The sequence below is a fragment of the Xenopus laevis genome, chromosome 1L (genome assembly GCF_017654675.1).
Source record: "Xenopus laevis strain J_2021 chromosome 1L, Xenopus_laevis_v10.1, whole genome shotgun sequence".
Classification (NCBI taxonomy): Eukaryota; Metazoa; Chordata; class Amphibia; order Anura; family Pipidae; genus Xenopus; species Xenopus laevis.
In genome coordinates this window covers 42,412,065-42,429,687 of record NC_054371.1, presented here as the reverse complement: position 1 = coordinate 42,429,687, position 17,623 = coordinate 42,412,065, and the positions used below count along the sequence as shown (strand labels likewise).

At 41.2% G+C, this 17,623-nt stretch overlaps 1 pseudogene; it reads right to left on the bottom strand.

The window, feature by feature from the left end:
- Positions 1-872: 872 nt before the first annotated feature.
- Positions 873-17,623, bottom strand: part of LOC108719596 — a 40,812-nt pseudogene continuing 24,061 nt past the window's right edge.

Genomic DNA, 17,623 nt, shown 5'->3' with positions numbered 1-17,623 from the left:
GACATACCACGGAGTTGAATAATGGATTGTAAAAGGGATTACAATTAAAAAATTATACCCATATTGCAAACTAATAAATAAGGAACTTTGTTTATACTTTCCTATCTGATTTCATTCTAGATTATTTTGTAGGATTACAATGGAATCTCTAAAGGAGAAGGAAAGTCTTCTTCCACTTGGGGTGCCAAATGTTAGGCATCCCCAAGTGATTGTATATACTTACCTGAAACAGCGGGCCAGTGCTCCTATCAGCAGAAAACGGTACCGGCCCAGGGTTCTTCCAGCGAGCACCACGAATCAATCCTTTCGGAATGAACTGCATATCTGCCATAAAATCCATTAGGAAGGCAGCGAATTGACTTCTGCAATCAGCTTACCCTGTTTAGAATATTCCCTAGCAATTTATTGGTTAAAAAAATTGCAGTCCCCTTATCTAGGCACAAAGTCATAAGCCCCATCCAATTGACTTTTATAGCCCCCTGCCTGCACCAGGGCTGCAAATACTTTTTTTAATGGCACATTATGCAAATATGGGTTATTTTAGAGAATTGCTTCACTTTATGGGAAAAGGTAGGACACAACTGTCCTAATATAGAATGAATTAATATTTACAGTGGCTCTTAGCCTTGACATATGTACAGCATATAGAATAAGAACAAGCATAGGGAACTAAACGTCAGTAATTATGTACATAGATTGTCCAAATCTGTTCCTAGATTGTCCAAATCTGTTCCTCTGCTTTCTCAATGCCTTATAACTAACCACTTTATTTTTCTAGGGTTTAGCTTAGTCGATATGAACCTGCAAAATTATTCTGATACTCTGTCTGAAATTCAGAGTTTTTCAGTTCCCTAAAACTGGAGACATGTAACTTATTTACATGGGCTCTGCAGTTCTTGCTGCATCTTGAATTTACAAGAGGTAGCAAGGCAGCTATAATGCAGTGTCTTTTCTGTAATGGAAAAACACCAAGGATAAAAGAGCAGTATTGTCTGCATAACTTCACTACAGAATAGCTGCAGTTGGATCTCCAGGCCTTCAAAGTGCTTGTACTGGCGGATAAATTCATCCTGCATGGAGTGCCACACCACCTGCCAGGAATTGAGTTGCATTGCTTGGTTATGCATCTCATGAAAAGTTACGTCTATATAATGCAATTCATCAGGCACCAGCATCACTCTTTTGATCTCTCCTAACCACACTTAACTTTTGTTGGCTAATGATAATTACACACAGGTACTAGACCTACTTCTGCTCAGCAATGCTTAAAGGGGATGTAAAGGCAAAAAAATAAAATCCCATTTTTACTTTCTTAAATGAAAAATAAATATATCTCCAATATACTTTAATTAAGAAATGTGTACCCGATTGTATGGAGTGAAATTCTCCGTTCATTTACTTGCTCTGACTGCTGCAGATAGGAAACTTCAGATAGTCCCTAACTGCTCTGCAGGGAAACAATCATACTTTCAAATGGCAGGGGGGAGGGGCTTCCCAGAACTCAAGCAGCTTTGTTTGTTTCCCTGTGGAGCAGCTGGCGACCGTGTAGAGATTTGTACTAACAAGACCCAGTGCAGTCTGCATATTCTGTTGATTAATCAGTCTTGCTATATCGGCTTCTGGCAGATATTATTTGATAATTTTTTTAATTATCATATTTTGATAATTTATGACGATCTCTAAGCTTAGCCACCTAACTGGAACCCAGATCACACTGAGCATGTGTGTAGTCTTGGTCTTGCAGAGATGTATAACATAGTTACAAGTTGGTGACCCCCTGGAGCCAACTTTGAAAGCATAAATCATTTGTTTTATTAGGCTTCTGGTGCAGTACTTTCATGTTTATGTTTAGAATACAAAATACAGCATTTCTAGCATTATTCTATTATATTTATTTGCCCTTTAAAGGAGTGTTTCTAAACAGAAATCCACCTGCCACCACTCCATTTCCGATTACTATTGCCATTGCTATTGACAGATGGAAAGGGGCATTTCGAACTCTGCAGTGGCAGCTGAAGTGTCCTTAGCTTGAAGGTGTACCTCAGGACTGCAGCTCAGGTAACATACTAAACAATTATTTGAATTATCATTGCTAAATGAAGATCAATATTTTAGTGACATTAACTTGACTGTACTTCAGAGCAAGTAAAAGTAATGTTATTCAATTTCTGCAACTTGAGGATAAGGAGCAATTCTGCCCACCACAATAGGTGAACATAAAATCCTGAGATACAATGATGCATTTCTTTGTAGTTTAAAGAAAATAAATTAGCCCACACTAAGAAAAGTCTGTATAAAAATAGACCCTTGTCCCTCTATTAGGGTGATTATGGCACTAGGGAGGATCCCATAACTAACAAATACTTTCTTTTTTCTCTTTTTCCTGACAACATAATTGTTATTATAGAAAGCCTCAATACAGCTAAAATCATATACTTTGTATGTTGGTACCATGATTTTACCTGTAGCAAGTTCTCCTCTTTGCAGAGATGTTTGTCAACCTTTCGATACAAGTTCTCCAGCCCCTTCTTCACTTCCTTGCCTGGATAATCCTTTATGACTTTTTGTAATCCTTGCTTACTGAATGCTAACTGGTAGCTCACCTCACCATACCCAATACCCTGGGCAACGCGAGCATTGACACCTTAAAAATCTTAAAATGCAAATAACAACGTTAGCAAAAATAAAGGCAAAAAATTCAGCACAATACAATACTATGCATCAATTTGTTAACAGTCAGGAGGTCATTGTATCCAATCTACATTTAGTTATAGAGTCTCTTTGTGTTTTTGGACTAATTCTCCAGTATAAAAATGCTGTGTTTACTTCCGAGACAAGGTCCTTATTGTCACAAACACTTATAATGCTGCAGTGGCATAAGATATCTTATTTTTCTTCAGAATGCATCATCCAAAAAGTGGTGATTGCCTTTACCCTAGGATATTATAAATAGTCACTACAGCACTCAATCCCTACAATGCCAAATGCAATTTGCAGCCAAAGGGGCTGCTCTCAGGGTTGGGCCTAGGACAACTGCCTTCTCTCCTCTATCAAATACAAGAGGTCCTCTGCACTCATCCCATTATCAATATATTTAAGACAGAGACATTTTGTGCATACTGCTACTGAAAAATGCCTTACCCTTTAAACAAAACAGGGATTGTTTGTCCATATATTGCAATATATTTAAGCTGGCCAACTATGTCAAAGTCAACCCATATCTGGCCAGTCCTACACTCAATTTTCATCTGATTCATTAAGAATTCTATTGCTTCATTATACACTTTACAAAGGGACTAAGTTTTACCTGCAACTTACTCGCTGCTTTAAAGTAAAACTCCCAAACTTGACTGCCCTTTTATTAGACACCAGTGGAATCATCTGACTATAGCTGGGAAGGGTGGGAGCTACAACATGGAGCTGGTCAATGCTCATGAATAACTATAACAAACAAGGGAAAGTTGCGCTCACCACTAATTTTTAAAAACAGGCAGGGGGTGCAATGAGGCTGTGACCACAAAATACATACAGACAAATACAAGAAGTCCTCTGCACTCTACGCATTATCAATATATTTAAGACAGAGACATTATTTTTAGATCCCAGTCTAGTAAAAACTCAATATACTGTACTTATTAGGGTCAGGGCAGATTTGGGGAGATTAGTCGCCTGGCAACAAATCTCCTCTTCTCTTTGGGGCGGCTAATCCCCCCCGAACTGCTTCCCACCGGCTAGAATGTAAATTGCCGGCGGGATGGCACTCGGATCGCTTCGTTTTCCGAAGTCGTCCGCAGTTGCCTCACGAATAAGAGCTTACAGTTAGTTTTTCCAGCGCATGTCCAAGAGAAACTATGACATATGACTGCAAGTGGTCACTATATTTCCGTTTAGCGTCTCTCTTCTCTGCTTCCAGACAGGATATCTTTAATCGAGAAAGGGTGGCAAAAATACGGTGGAAGTTTTCCATCATGACCACGTCCCTAGGCGTCTTCTGGCTTTCGTTAGCTACTTTCTCAACTGAAAAATAAGCACAAATGCATGTAGCAAATATTACCAACACCGATTGTCATTATCTGTTATTCATAGGATTATGACTAAGCAAGGTTTTGGTTCAGAATGATTACTCGTATTACAATGGATGATGCATCACAACTGAAAATTAACTAAATGAACTTGTAGTACGTCATAGATTGATATATTCTTAGCAACTTTTCTTCTCTAGGCTTCTCTTGCTTTTAAATTATATATTTTTCTGATGCTGGGAATCATTGACCTGCCAATTCCTGCCTATTCAGGCCCTCTCATTATTTTCCATCCTGCCATCCATAGGTGTTGTTGTATGACATTATTATAATACAATTACGCCTTTGAAAATGCATTATAAAATAATTGCCCCACTACACGTAAAAAGTTGAACAGCACTGGTCTATGGCATACTGAAAGTTAGTTTTAAGGTAAACTACCCCATTAATTATAACCAATAGTAGATTATTTAGACCTTTCTCTCACATTAAAAATGATAAAGATTATTTACAGGTATCACAAGGCTGTGAGATTGTGCTTTTAAATGTGTAATGGGATTGTGAGGTGATATGTTGCACCAAAGATGTTGTATAGCCTTTAGTAGCTACAATTCAAACTGCATATGTATACTGAGGATCCTGAGTACTTTAGTTGAGTAGTAATTGGAGAACAGCAGGTTGGAAATCTTGGGGTTATATTTTTGAAAGGTTAAATAAACAATTCACCACAAAATATTTCAAAGGGAAGGCCTAAGTCCCTACACAAGAGAATAGGACTGTGAATGTCTCTTCAACTGTGTGTGACACTTCACATTTTGATTAATATGCCCCTTGTCCTGATATCCTCCAACTTTTAAGTAAAATAAAAAACACGGAGGGCTGCAGATTTAACACTTGTCTTATATCTGTAGAAACATATTTCTTATGGTACAATAAAGCTCACTCAAGTGTAAAATAATATTGTTACTTTTTCTCTTTGGTGTCAGAGATTTTGAAAATATAGTTTTATACCATAACTAATGGAAACACATTCCTTCATTCTATGTACATGCTAGTCTAAGATATGTATGACTACAAGGTATCGCTATAATTGTTTATATTGATACTGTGTGTGGTTACATAGTGCAGTTTATTACATAATTCCGCTCCTTATTTGGCATGGAACTCTGCTAAAAGCCATGTGTGGTAAGCGCAGTTTAACCAGGTATAAACTCAATCTAGCTTCAAAATATATTTACTGGATGTCTAATGTAACAAGTGATGTTATTATGCCCATTTTTAAAAAATCTGTGACAGCTTTCCTCTACCTGCATTCCGGTAAAGAAGAGTACTTACCAATAATGAACTGAACATTTGCTGTCATTTTATCTTGGCTAGAGGGTAATAACAGTGTTAATCAATAACTAACATTGACCACTAAACACATATACTAACATCTATTGACAAGATAATGAATTCGATATAAGAAAATTGATGCTTAGCGCCAGGCTCAACATCAGATGATAAATAAATGCTCTTTAAAGGGTTAGTTCACCTTCAAATTAGCATTGAGTATGATATAGACAGTGGTATCTGCAATGATCTAATTTTTTTTTTCTAAATCAATTACATGTTTAAATTGTGTAGGTTTCAGCCTGGTTGCTGGGGTTTAATTACTTTATTATTTTATTTATTGTTTTAATTACTAATTACTTTAACAACCAGGCAGAAGAAATCAGAAAGCTAATATTTAAAATAAATAAATAGACCAACAGAAAAACTGCTTGTATCAATCCATCTCAAGCCATACATATTTCATTTAAGTTAGACTAGCTAACTTGGAGGAAAAACATAACAGACAGTCACAGCCTTGTACTCTAGTATACTAGTCACCACTATCACAGACATCTATGATAGGAAAAGAAGTGCAACAAAATCTGAAGGGCTTATGTGATTGGTCAAGCAGTCCATGTGTTGACTTCCAGGACAAACGAGCATATTGCTGAGTTTAGGATCCACTTACTATTTATAAAAACACCCTTGATAAGTTTTGTGTAAGCTTTATCCAGGTCTCCCCGTCTCTCTGCTACTCGAAAGATTGATTCTGCAAGCTCAGCAAACTCCTCAAACCCTAAAACGAATGGAAGGATGCCAACTTTGCTTTTCTTCGAGACCTTTACTTCCTCCATTTGCTTGATCTGATTAATCTGCAGGACAGGCACACACACAAATGATAATGGATGTATTAAAATCCATTAAAGAAAGTCCATTGGAACATCTCACAACCCACATTCTATACCTATAGCACACAGTGCTAAAAGCACATTATCTATAACAGATGAAATGCCTCACGTGCCCTGCAAGTCTCCACTAAACACAGAGCATAACAATTTAACAGAACAAACAATGTAATTAATAAAGAGACAGGCAAGTTGAGGGGATCTTGGAACATTTTTTGCCAATATACACTGATCTCTTTGTTTAGACCGTTGTATGGTATTTATTAAATTTTAACCCACAATCTGTATATCCCTTGTGCTTAAAGCAATACTAAGGAGAAAACGACGAAGTTCCGCACACCAGACAACGAACTGTAGTTTAAAAATTGCGAATCTTTATTTAATCCATATTAAAACACGCTGCTGGCTTGGCGTGTTTCCAGCACAGCTGCCCATAACCGTAATCTACAGTTCGGTGTCTGTTGTGCGGAACTTCGTCGCTGCCTCCTTTGTACTTTGCACAGCGTGAGATGCTATAAGATTCCTGCACCCGACTGGAGGATTTAAGCTGTCGAACTTTAACCCTCCACGGAGCGGTGAGTCTGAGCTGTTCCTTTTAAACTTTTTTAAAGCAATACTGACATGTTCCTATAAAAATCATAGGAACGTGTCTGTATCAAAGAGGTGCTGCACGCAGAATATTTTCCTCTAAAAGCCACACAAACCTTTGTGAAACTGACACTGCTAACGGATCTTCTGTGGTTGTCAAGCTGGGCTGTGGTTGGAGTGATCCTTCCATAGGCTGAAGTCCTGTTTTCATTTGTAATTAGCTTATGGAAGGATTGTGCCACCACCAGCCCAGCGTGACTTAAACAACCACAGAAGAACCATTACCATGCAATATCTTTTTATAGAGACCTACATTGACTTCACGATTGTTCGTGGGCGGCTTTGGGGGGCTTTTAGAGGAAAATATTCAGTGTGTGCAGCACCTCATTGATACAGACACGTGCTGTGATTTTTATAGGAACGTGTCAGTGTCGCTTTAAAGATGCTCTACAGGATAGCGAACAGAACCTCTTACTGGAGAGAGTTCTACAGTTTCACTCTTCTCCTGTGTATAGCCATTTGATATGTGGAAGTTTGAAACTTCTTTCCTGCAATATGAATTAATGTCAAACTGTGGGTCCAGACTGCGGGTATGAATGCTCTTTACACCCTTCCCTGCAGTAATGTAAAATCGACACAACTGGTACTCTACAATGTCCTTGTCAGCTGTATGGATTGAATATTGTTGGTAGATGTATAGAATCTATGTCACTGGCAAAAAAAAAAAAAAAGTGCCACCAATTTAGTTTCTATGTTTCTGGGTTCCATTTAAATTAATGGGTAAAGCAAGTAACACAGACACAGATCGGCTGCTTTTGGCATTGAAATGATTTATACCTCTTTCATAAAAATAGCACTCTGGAAATATCTTGTTTGCAGATACAGAACAGACAAATAATCAAATATTTTCCAATTCTAGTGTGACTGGCCCTTTAAATTGCCACATATATTTACTTGGAATCACAAGTCAATAGCACATTATAACAAAGCACCTGAAAATAGCATGAACTTCATGTTTTCTGTTTAACAAATTGAAGTTGCTGCCTGCAAACGTCCACCAAGACATTGAATTGCAGGTAACTTACTGTGCACTTATCAAAGTTCCGCTTCACGGTGACAAGGACATTGCCCAATGCAGTGCTGAGAAAAGAGGCGGAGTCTACATTCCCTGCCGTCCATACATGGTGGCTCATTTTAATCAGCATGTACATTGAATTAAAGCTGTCGATCTTGTCACCTAAGGCAATAAGGCTGTTCAGTTCATGCTCAATGCAGCGGAAAATGTAATTCATCATCTGTCAAATCATTTCTTTTCTACAAAAAAATAAATAAAATGAATTTAGTCAGTAAAAGTACAGACTACAGTAATTATTGCTTTCAAATCTATCTCCGATACTTTAAGCAGCTGCGCTGCTATGATTAAAGGAGAACTATACCCCCCAAAATTAATATTTAAGCAACAGATCAAATTAAGCGTCATATTAAAGAATCTTACCAAACTGGTCTATATATTTAAAGGGATACTGTCATGGGAAAAAAAAGTTTTTTCAAAATGAATCCATTAATAGCGCTGCTCCAGCAGAATTCTGCACTGAAATCCATTTCTCAAAAGAGAAAACAGATTTTTTTTATATTCAATTTTGAAACCTGACATGGGGCTAGACATTTTGTCAATTTCCCAGCTGCCCCTGGTCATGTGACTTGTGCCTGCACTTTAGGAGAGAAATGCTTTCTGGCAGGCTGCTGTTTTTCCTTCTCAATGTAACTGAATGTGTCTCAGTGGGACATGGGATTTTACTATTGAGTGCTGTTCTTAGATCTACCAGGCAGCTGTTATCTTGTGTTAGGGAGCTGCTATCTGGTTACCTTCCCATTGTTCTTTTGTTTGGCTGCTGGGGGGAAAGGGAGGGGGTGATATCACTCTAACTTGCAGTACAGCAGTAAAGAGTGATTGAAGTTTATCAGAGCACAAGTCACATGACTTGGGGCAGCTGGGAAATTGACAATATGTCTAGCCCCATGTCAGATTTCAAAATTGAATATAAAAAAATCTGTTTGCTCTTTTGAGAAATGGATTTCAGTCCAGAATTCTGTTGGGGCAGCACTATTAACTGATTCATTTTGAAAAAAATGTTTTTTCCCATGACAGTATCCCTTTAAGTAAATCTTGCCCTTTTACATCTCTTGTCTTGAACCACCATTTCGTGATGGTCGGTATGCTGCCTCAGATATCACCTGACCAGAAATACTACAACTCTTACTGTAACAGGAAGAAGTGTTGAAGCAAAAGACAGAACTCTGTCTGTTAATTGGTTCATGTGACCTAACATGTATGGTTTGTTGGTATGTTTGTGTGCACAGTGAATCGTATAATCCCAGGGGGCAGCACTTTTTTTTTAAAATGCCAATTTTCTATTTATGATTACCCAATGGTACATACTACTAAAAAAGTATATTATTATGAAAATGGTTTATTTATTTTATAGCAGGGTTTTACTTATGAGCGGTTTTATGCGATATCTTTTTATAGAGACCTACATTGTTTGGGAGGTATAGTTTTCCTTTAATCTGTGTAGGATTCCTTGTCCTTGAGACGGTTCCATCAGGACAGCATTAAGGGCATGTAGGTAATTTCATAAAGGAAGACAAGTAAGAATCAAAGTCCATTTGCCATAATCCCACACCAATGATTAGAGAAAAAGTGTAAAATTAGTACTGATGCTAATTAGTGAACATTTCTTATTTGTTGTACTAAATAGAACCCCAGTTATTACCAAAATAGTTGGCATATGAGATGCAGAGCTAGAAGCCAAATTCAGTTTATATCCACTGTATCTTGCCAAAAGATTAGAATGGTGCATTCCACTCATAGTGACAATTGTAATGGAAACTTCAACACTCACCCAAGATGGCGTCCAAGATAGCAACCTTCTGCTCCACCGCATGGCTCCTGCCGGGCGCTGTCCTGTGACATCAGCGCCTTCTTCATCTGGGATTGGTCGTCGGCGACGGAACGGACGCCGGCGTCAGAATCGGGCGCCGGCGTCAGGACGTCAGCGTGGGGACGCTGGCGTCAGCGTCTGACGCCAGTGCGTCAGCGTCTGACGCCAGTGCGTCAGCGTCTGACGCCAGTGCGTCAATATTTTGGCGCCAAGACTTGGACTATTTAAACCCCATTGCCCCTTTCTTCTTTGCCCAATTATAGGTTCCTTTGACTTGTGTTCCTGGGTGTGACTACTAATTCTGATTATCCGTGTATCGACCTTTGCCTGTTTTTCGTATCTCCATTGTCTGCCGCCTGAATTGATCTTTTGCCTGTACCCTGACTACTCTTCTGGATAAACCCTTTTTGTACCTCGAACCTGGTTTTGTCTCCTCTTTGGTCCACTACTATTACTGCTGCGCCTTCGGGCCCTTTACAGTATAATTGGGCCATGGACCCTTCGGAGGAGGCCCAAGCACCTCTTGATGTCGGAGGGGCTATTCGTGGGTTGGCTTCTCGGATGAAGACTTATGAAGCTCAACAATCCCATTTTGGCCAGGCCCTCGAGGCGATCCTGGAGAAGTTGACTGCTCTGTCTCCCGTGGCTCCGCCAGTTGTGCCTGCTCCGGCCATACCTATTCCGCTCCAGGTTTCCGAACCTCGTATTCCTGCTCCACCTCTCTTCAGTGGTGATCCTGAAGCATGCAGAGGCTTTATCAACCAATGCGAGATTCAGTTTGCCCTGCTTCCTGGTCAGTTCGTTTCTGAACGTGCAAAGGTAGGTTATATAATCACTCGTCTGCAGGGAAAAGCTTTGGAGTGGGCATCACCCTTTTGGGAAAAGGAGGATCCGCTGATTGACAACGCCAGGGCGTTTGTCCAAGAGCTTCGCACCGTGTTTGATGCTCCAGGTCGTGCCACTGCATCCTCCGCTAGGCTTTTTCAACTGCAGCAAGGTGTTCGCTCTGTCTCCGAGTATGCCATTGAATTCCGCACCCTGGTGGCGGAGACTTCTTGGAACAACGACGGTTACCATGCTGCCTTTTACAATGGTCTAGCCATGCGGATTAAGAACGATCTGGTATCCCGTGAAATTCCCCCCAGATGGGAGGACCTGGTCGCTTTGGCCGTGAAAGTGGATACTCGCCAGCGAGAATTCCAGGTCGAATTAGACCGTGAACGCTCAAAGAGAAGTTCCCGATTTCAGCCTATCCTGGCTCCCCGCTTCCAGAGACCGTTACTCCACGACCCTGCTTACACCTCGTCCTCTCCAACCCCCGCGACGTCTGCTTCTTCCTCTTCATTACCAGCAGAGGAACCGATGCAGATCGGACGGGCCCGTCTTTCCGAACAGGAGAAGAATCGGAGAAGGGCGGCGGGGTTATGTCTCTATTGCGGGGGCAAAGCTCACTTTGCTCTGGAATGCCCAGTGAAGCCGGGAAACGCCAAAGCCTAGGTAAGTTTGGGGAGACTTACCTGGGTGGGATTTGTCGCTCTCCCCATTCTTCTGCTCAACGTTTCCTCCTCCCAGTGCAGATCCAGTTTGGTTCCAAAGAGATCTCTTCTCAGGCCTTTCTTGATTCCGGTGCCGCAGGAAATTTTATGGACCGTGTGTTCGCTGCAAGCCACTCCATTCCTCTCCAATCCTTGGCGATTCCGCTTCGAGTCCTGGCAATCGATGATCGGCCCTTATCTTCTGCGACCATCTCACAGTCCACTCAAGAACTTTCTTTCAAGGTGGGCTCTTTGCATCTGGAAAGACTGTCTTTTCTTCTTATTGATTGCCCCTCCACTCCGGTTGTTTTAGGTCTACCTTGGTTGTGTCTCCACAATCCTGTTATCGATTGGTCCTCTACACAAGTTTCCAGGTGGAGTCCATTTTGTGTACGGAACTGTTTACCTGCTGTTCCTGTCGTCAAAATTTCTTCTGTGTCTTCAAATTCTTCTCTCCCCTCCGTGTACCAAGCATTTGCCGATGTCTTTAATAAAAATTCTGCCGAAAACCTTCCACCTCATCGTCCATACGACTGTCCAATTGAACTTTTATCCGGCTCCATGCCTCCTCGCGGCCGCACCTATCCACTTTCTCCCTCGGAGACTTCCGCAATGAAATCCTATATCCAGGAGAATCTGCAGAAAGGATTTATTCGTCCTTCCGTCTCCCCTGCAGGAGCGGGGTTCTTCTTTGTCGAAAAGAAAGATGGTAGTTTGCGGCCCTGCATTGATTACAGAGGACTTAACAAGATCACCATTAAAAACAGGTACCCTCTTCCTCTCATTTCTGAACTATTCGATCAGCTTAGGGGTGCCAGTCTCTTCACTAAGTTGGATCTTCGTGGGGCCTATAACCTCATTCGGATTCGTGAGGGGGGCGAATGGAAGACCGCTTTTAATACTCGTGATGGTCATTATGAGTACCTAGTCATGCCTTTTGGTCTCTGCAATGCCCCTGCGGTCTTCCAGGAATTCGTTAATGACATTTTTCGAGATTTATTGGGGCAGTGTGTGGTCGTCTATTTGGATGATATTCTTATTTTTTCTAAAAACCTCCAGGAACATCGCAACCAAGTACGTGAAGTACTATCCAGACTGAGGAAAAACAACCTTTACGCCAAGTTGGAAAAGTGCACCTTCGAAGTCTCTTCTATTCCTTTTCTTGGGTACATTATTTCTTCCCTAGGCTTCAAGATGGATCCGGCCAAGGTCTCTGCAATCCTGGACTGGCCTCTTCCTACCAGTGTTAAAGCTGTTCAAAGGTTTGTTGGCTTTGCCAATTACTATAGACAGTTCATTAAAAACTTCTCTTCCAGACTTTCTCCAATTCTTGCCTTGATCCGTGGTGGAAACAAACCTCAGCACTGGCCCCCTCAAGCTTTGGAAGCCTTCAAATTTCTCAAGGAAGCATTCTCCTCCGCTCCAGTCCTTAGACACCCCGAACCTCTTCAACCCTTTTTCATCGAAGTGGATGCCTCGGACATCGGTGCTGGTGCAGTGTTATCCCAGAGATCTTCTTCTGATGTTAAACTTCATCCATGTGCCTTCTTTTCCAAAAAATTTTCTTCCCCCGAACAGAACTATGACGTTGGCAACCGGGAGCTACTTGCTGTTAAACTGGCCTTGGAAGAGTGGAGACACTTATTAGAGGGCTCTTCGGTTCCGGTAACGATCTTTACTGACCACAAAAATCTCAAATTTATCCAGTCTCTCAAACGCCTCAATCCCCGGCAAGCCAGGTGGGCACTTTTCTTTTCTCGTTTTAATTTTGTTATTACTTTTCGCCCTGGGTCCAGGAACAGGAAGGCCGACGCATTATCCAGAAGCTTTATTCCTGAAGACTCTTGCTCCGAAGATCCTGAACCTGTCGTTCCTTCTTCCAAGATCATCGCAGCTTTGTTTCCTTCCTGCGCTTCTCAGTTACTCTCCGCTCAAGCTTCTGCTCCTGAAGAGACTCCCCTGGGTTTAGCTTTTGTTCCTCCAGAGTTTCGTCCTGCCATCTTGTCTCACTCTCACAATTCTAAACAGGCTGGTCATCCTGGGATTAAAAAGACTACCGAACTTTTGTCTCGTTTGGTCTGGTGGCCATCTTTAAGGAAAGACGTTAAAGACTTTGTTTCATCATGTTCCACCTGTGCCGTTTCTAAGTCTGGACATTCCCCCCCTAAGGGTTTTTTGTTGCCTTTACCCATTCCTTCTAGACCTTGGACTCATATTTCCATGGACTTTATTGTCGATCTTCCAAATTCTTCCGGCCACACTGTCATCTGGGTGGTGATTGACAGATTTAGTAAGATGGCTCATTTCACTCCTCTCCGCAAACTGCCATCTGCCCCGGAACTTTCTGAACTCTTCATTAAACATATTTTTCGTCTCCATGGTTTTCCTGCTGAAATTGTGTCTGATCGTGGTCCTCAGTTTGTGTCTAAATTTTGGAGGTCTCTGTGTAAAGCTTTGAACATTTCTCTTCAATTTTCTTCTGCTTACCATCCTCAGTCCAATGGGGCCGCCGAACGTGTCAACCAAGCATTGGAACAGTTCCTACGTTGTCATGTGTCCCTGTGTCAGGATGACTGGTCAGACCTTCTTCCATGGGCGGAATTTGCCCACAACAATTCCCTGCATTCTTCTTCCCAGAAGTCTCCTTTTTTCTGTGTTTTTGGTTTAAACCCTTTGGCATTTCCTCAGGACCTCCTACTCACCAACGTGCCTGCCGCCAATGATCAAGCAGCTCATATGATGGCCATCTGGCAGGCTACTACCGCTAATTTAGAAAAGAGTGCTTCTTCCCAGAAGAAATTTGCAGACAAAAAGAGGATTGCTTCTCCAACATACTCTCTTGGTGACAAGGTTTTGTTGTCTACTCGTAATATTCGTCTCAAGATTCCCTCTCCTAAACTTGGTCCCAAGTTCATCGGTCCCTTTCCCATCATCGAGGTCATCAATCCTGTGGCTGTCCGTCTTCTTCTTCCACCCGAAATGAGGATCCCTAATGTGTTTCATGTGTCTCTTCTTAAACCTGCAGTCTCCTCTCCCTCTTCTTCTTCCACAGCTCCTGTTGTCGTCAATGATTCTTTGGAGTTCGAAGTCAATCGAATCTTGGATTCCCGCATTTCCAGGGGTACTCTCCAATATCTCATTGAATGGAAGGGTTTCGGTCCTGAGGAATGCTCCTGGGTAAAGAACTCCGACGTTCATGCTCCCATCCTTGTCCGCAGGTTCCACAAACAGTTTCCTTCTCGTCCTGGTCCCGGTGGTCCTGAGGCCCCCCCTAGGGAAGGGGGTACTGTAATGGAAACTTCAACACTCACCCAAGATGGCGTCCAAGATGGCAACCTTCTGCTCCACCGCATGGCTCCTGCCGGGCGCTGTCCTGTGACATCAGCGCCTTCTCCATCTGGTATGGTCGTCGGCGACGGAACGGACACCGGCGTCAGAATCGGGCACCGGCGTCAGGACGTCAGCGTGGGGATGCTGGCGTCAGCGTCTGACGCCAGTGCATCAGCGTCTGACGCATCAATATTTTGGCGCCAAGACTTGGACTATTTAAACCCCATTGCCCCTTTCTTCTTTGCCCAATTATAGGTTCCTTTGACTTGTGTTCCTGGGTGTGACTACTAATTCTGATTATCCGTGTATCGACCTTTGCCTGTTTTTCGTATCTCCATTGTCTGCCGCCTGAATTGATCTTTTGCCTGTACCCTGACTACTCTTCTGGATAAACCCTTTTTGTACCTCGAACCTGGTTTTGTCTCCTCTTTGGTCCACTACTATTACTGCTGCGCCTTCGGGCCCTTTACAACAATTATGTGGGAAGGGTCAAAACATACTCAGACTGCGCTGCTGTGTTTTGGGTTCGAGAGGAAGCTCCTCCATCCAACTCTTCTGTTTCACCCTTGAAAAGACAATGGAGTGAGTACAACAAGCATAGTCTTTCTATTCATTGTAGGAGTAAACTTGAAGTTTAAGAGATTGCACTACATTTAACAATTATGTAAAGGTGAAATAAGCACTTTTCTGTTCATGACCTGATATATTAGTTACTGCTGTGCCATTGTAATATTATTTAAAATACAAAATAACTTATCCTGCAGCACGATGCAATGCATTTGTTTCATAATGTCCAGAGATAGGGGATTTTTTTGTAACTGATATTCAGCTCCATGGAGCAGGCTCTGATTTCCCTTACAGGCTGCAATACATAATTGCATCAACCCCAGAATCATAATAATAAGAGGCAAGGTCAGAATTAGGGGTCAATAGTAGAGTGGCACAGGAGTGCCAATTGCTGATCCATTAACGCTATGTTTTATGGCATATAAGCAAGGCGGACTATTGCAAAACCACAACAGATCATTGAAATGAATTATTTATGTCTTCATAAGTTTTACTAATCTTCCCTCTCTGCTTTTTTACAACATTCCTTCCGAATTTTGTGGTTTACTTATCTGTAAAGGCGAACATCAAGCTTCTTATCTAATGTTCCCGATATGTTAAAAGTCAAACCATCCTGCTTTTGTCTGCCAATAACTCTTTAAAGGATAAGGAAATCCTGCTAATCATTGCTGGCCAGCACACAGTACACCAAATATGTGCTTATCATTTTATTGTAGTGTGCACAATGTCCCCTTCTGCTCTTAGATGTGGCTTTACAGCACTAGGACTATTTAACTTCGGCTTTATGCTGGTGTTGGAGACTTAAAGGAACAGTAACATCAAAAAATGAAAGCGTTTAAAGTAATACAAATATTATGCAGTGTTGCCCTGCACTGGTAAAACGGGTGTGTTTGCTTCGGAAACACTACTATTGTTTATATAAATAAGCTGCTGTGTAGCAATGGGGGCAGCCATTCAAAGGAGAAAGGGCTCAGGTTACACAGCAGATAGCAGGTAAGCTCTGTAGAACATAATGGTGTTATCTGTTATCCACTATCTAACCTGTGCCATATAGCCTTTTTTTAATTTCCACCATTGCTAAACAGCAGCTTGTTCATATGAACTATAGTTGTGTTTCTGAAGCAAACAGATCAGTTTTACCATTGCAGAGCAACAGCACATAATATTTTTTTTACTTTAAAACACTTTCATTTTTTGGTGTTACTGTTCCTTTAAGACTGGAACATATGGGTGGCACCAATGGAGCAAAGTCTGAATAGGCATATAAAAATTTAAATGTTTCTAGGGAAGCAAATACAGTTTGTTATGGGAGACAATAACATGTAGGGTTAGTGCAAGGAGCTATGCATTCCGTGCTTGACAAAATTTTCAAACCGGCCGTCAGATATCAGTTGGTCAGGCCCTGCTGAATACCCCATGCACAGGCTAATAAGATGCTGACTTGGTCTGGAGCGACAACATCAGGAGCTTTTATCAGCCAGCGTATGGTCAACTTAAAGGGGTGGTTCACCTTCAAACAACTAGTTGTTTTCAGATAGATCACCAGAAATAACAACTTTTTCCAATGACTTTCTATTTTGTATGTGTCACCGTTTTTCTAATATTGAAGTGTATTGTGTAATTTTTCACATTATGAAGCAGCCCTCGGAGGGGGTCGCCGACCCTGTAAACTGTTCTAAATTGATACAGTTAGTTGATACAATTCTTATCTTTGTCCCTGCTGAGCAGAATCCCTGAGTCCCATTAAAGGCAGCTGTTAGAATTGATACAATAATTACTTATACTCTAGAGATACTACTGAGAAATGTATCAACTAAATGTTGCAGAATTGTAACAGTTTAGAATCTGCACCTGAATTACTGAGCTGCTAGACTGAAACACCAGAGACATGAACACTCAACTTTAAACTTAGAGTTTGGAAAAAAAAAATAAAAGATGAGGAATGCTCGCACCACATATAAATGTTACTAAAAGTCGCACCATTTGCACAAGGTTAAGAAACCAATAGCAACAAGTAGATGCAACATACTGATTGGTTGGTATGGCTTACAATACTTGGTGCAAACTTTGAGACTTTTATGAAATTACCTCCTTTATTTACAATGATTCAAATTTGTACCGACCGCACTTTTTTACAGAATGGAAATGAGGTCACTTTGAAAACCCTCCTGGCATACAATAATCCATATAAACCATTGCCCCCCACATGCAGGAACCCTAGGGGAAAGACCGCTACGAGTTTAGTTTAAAATAGATCAGGGTTGGAAAATATTTACAATAATCAAGACACATCGCTATAAAAGCCTGGAAAATATTAGTATCATTTTTACAATGAAACAAACTATGGCTTGTAAAACTTTGGGTGTACAAAGGTTAAACTAAATAGTTGAAGAAATACATGCATGGTGTGCCATATCATT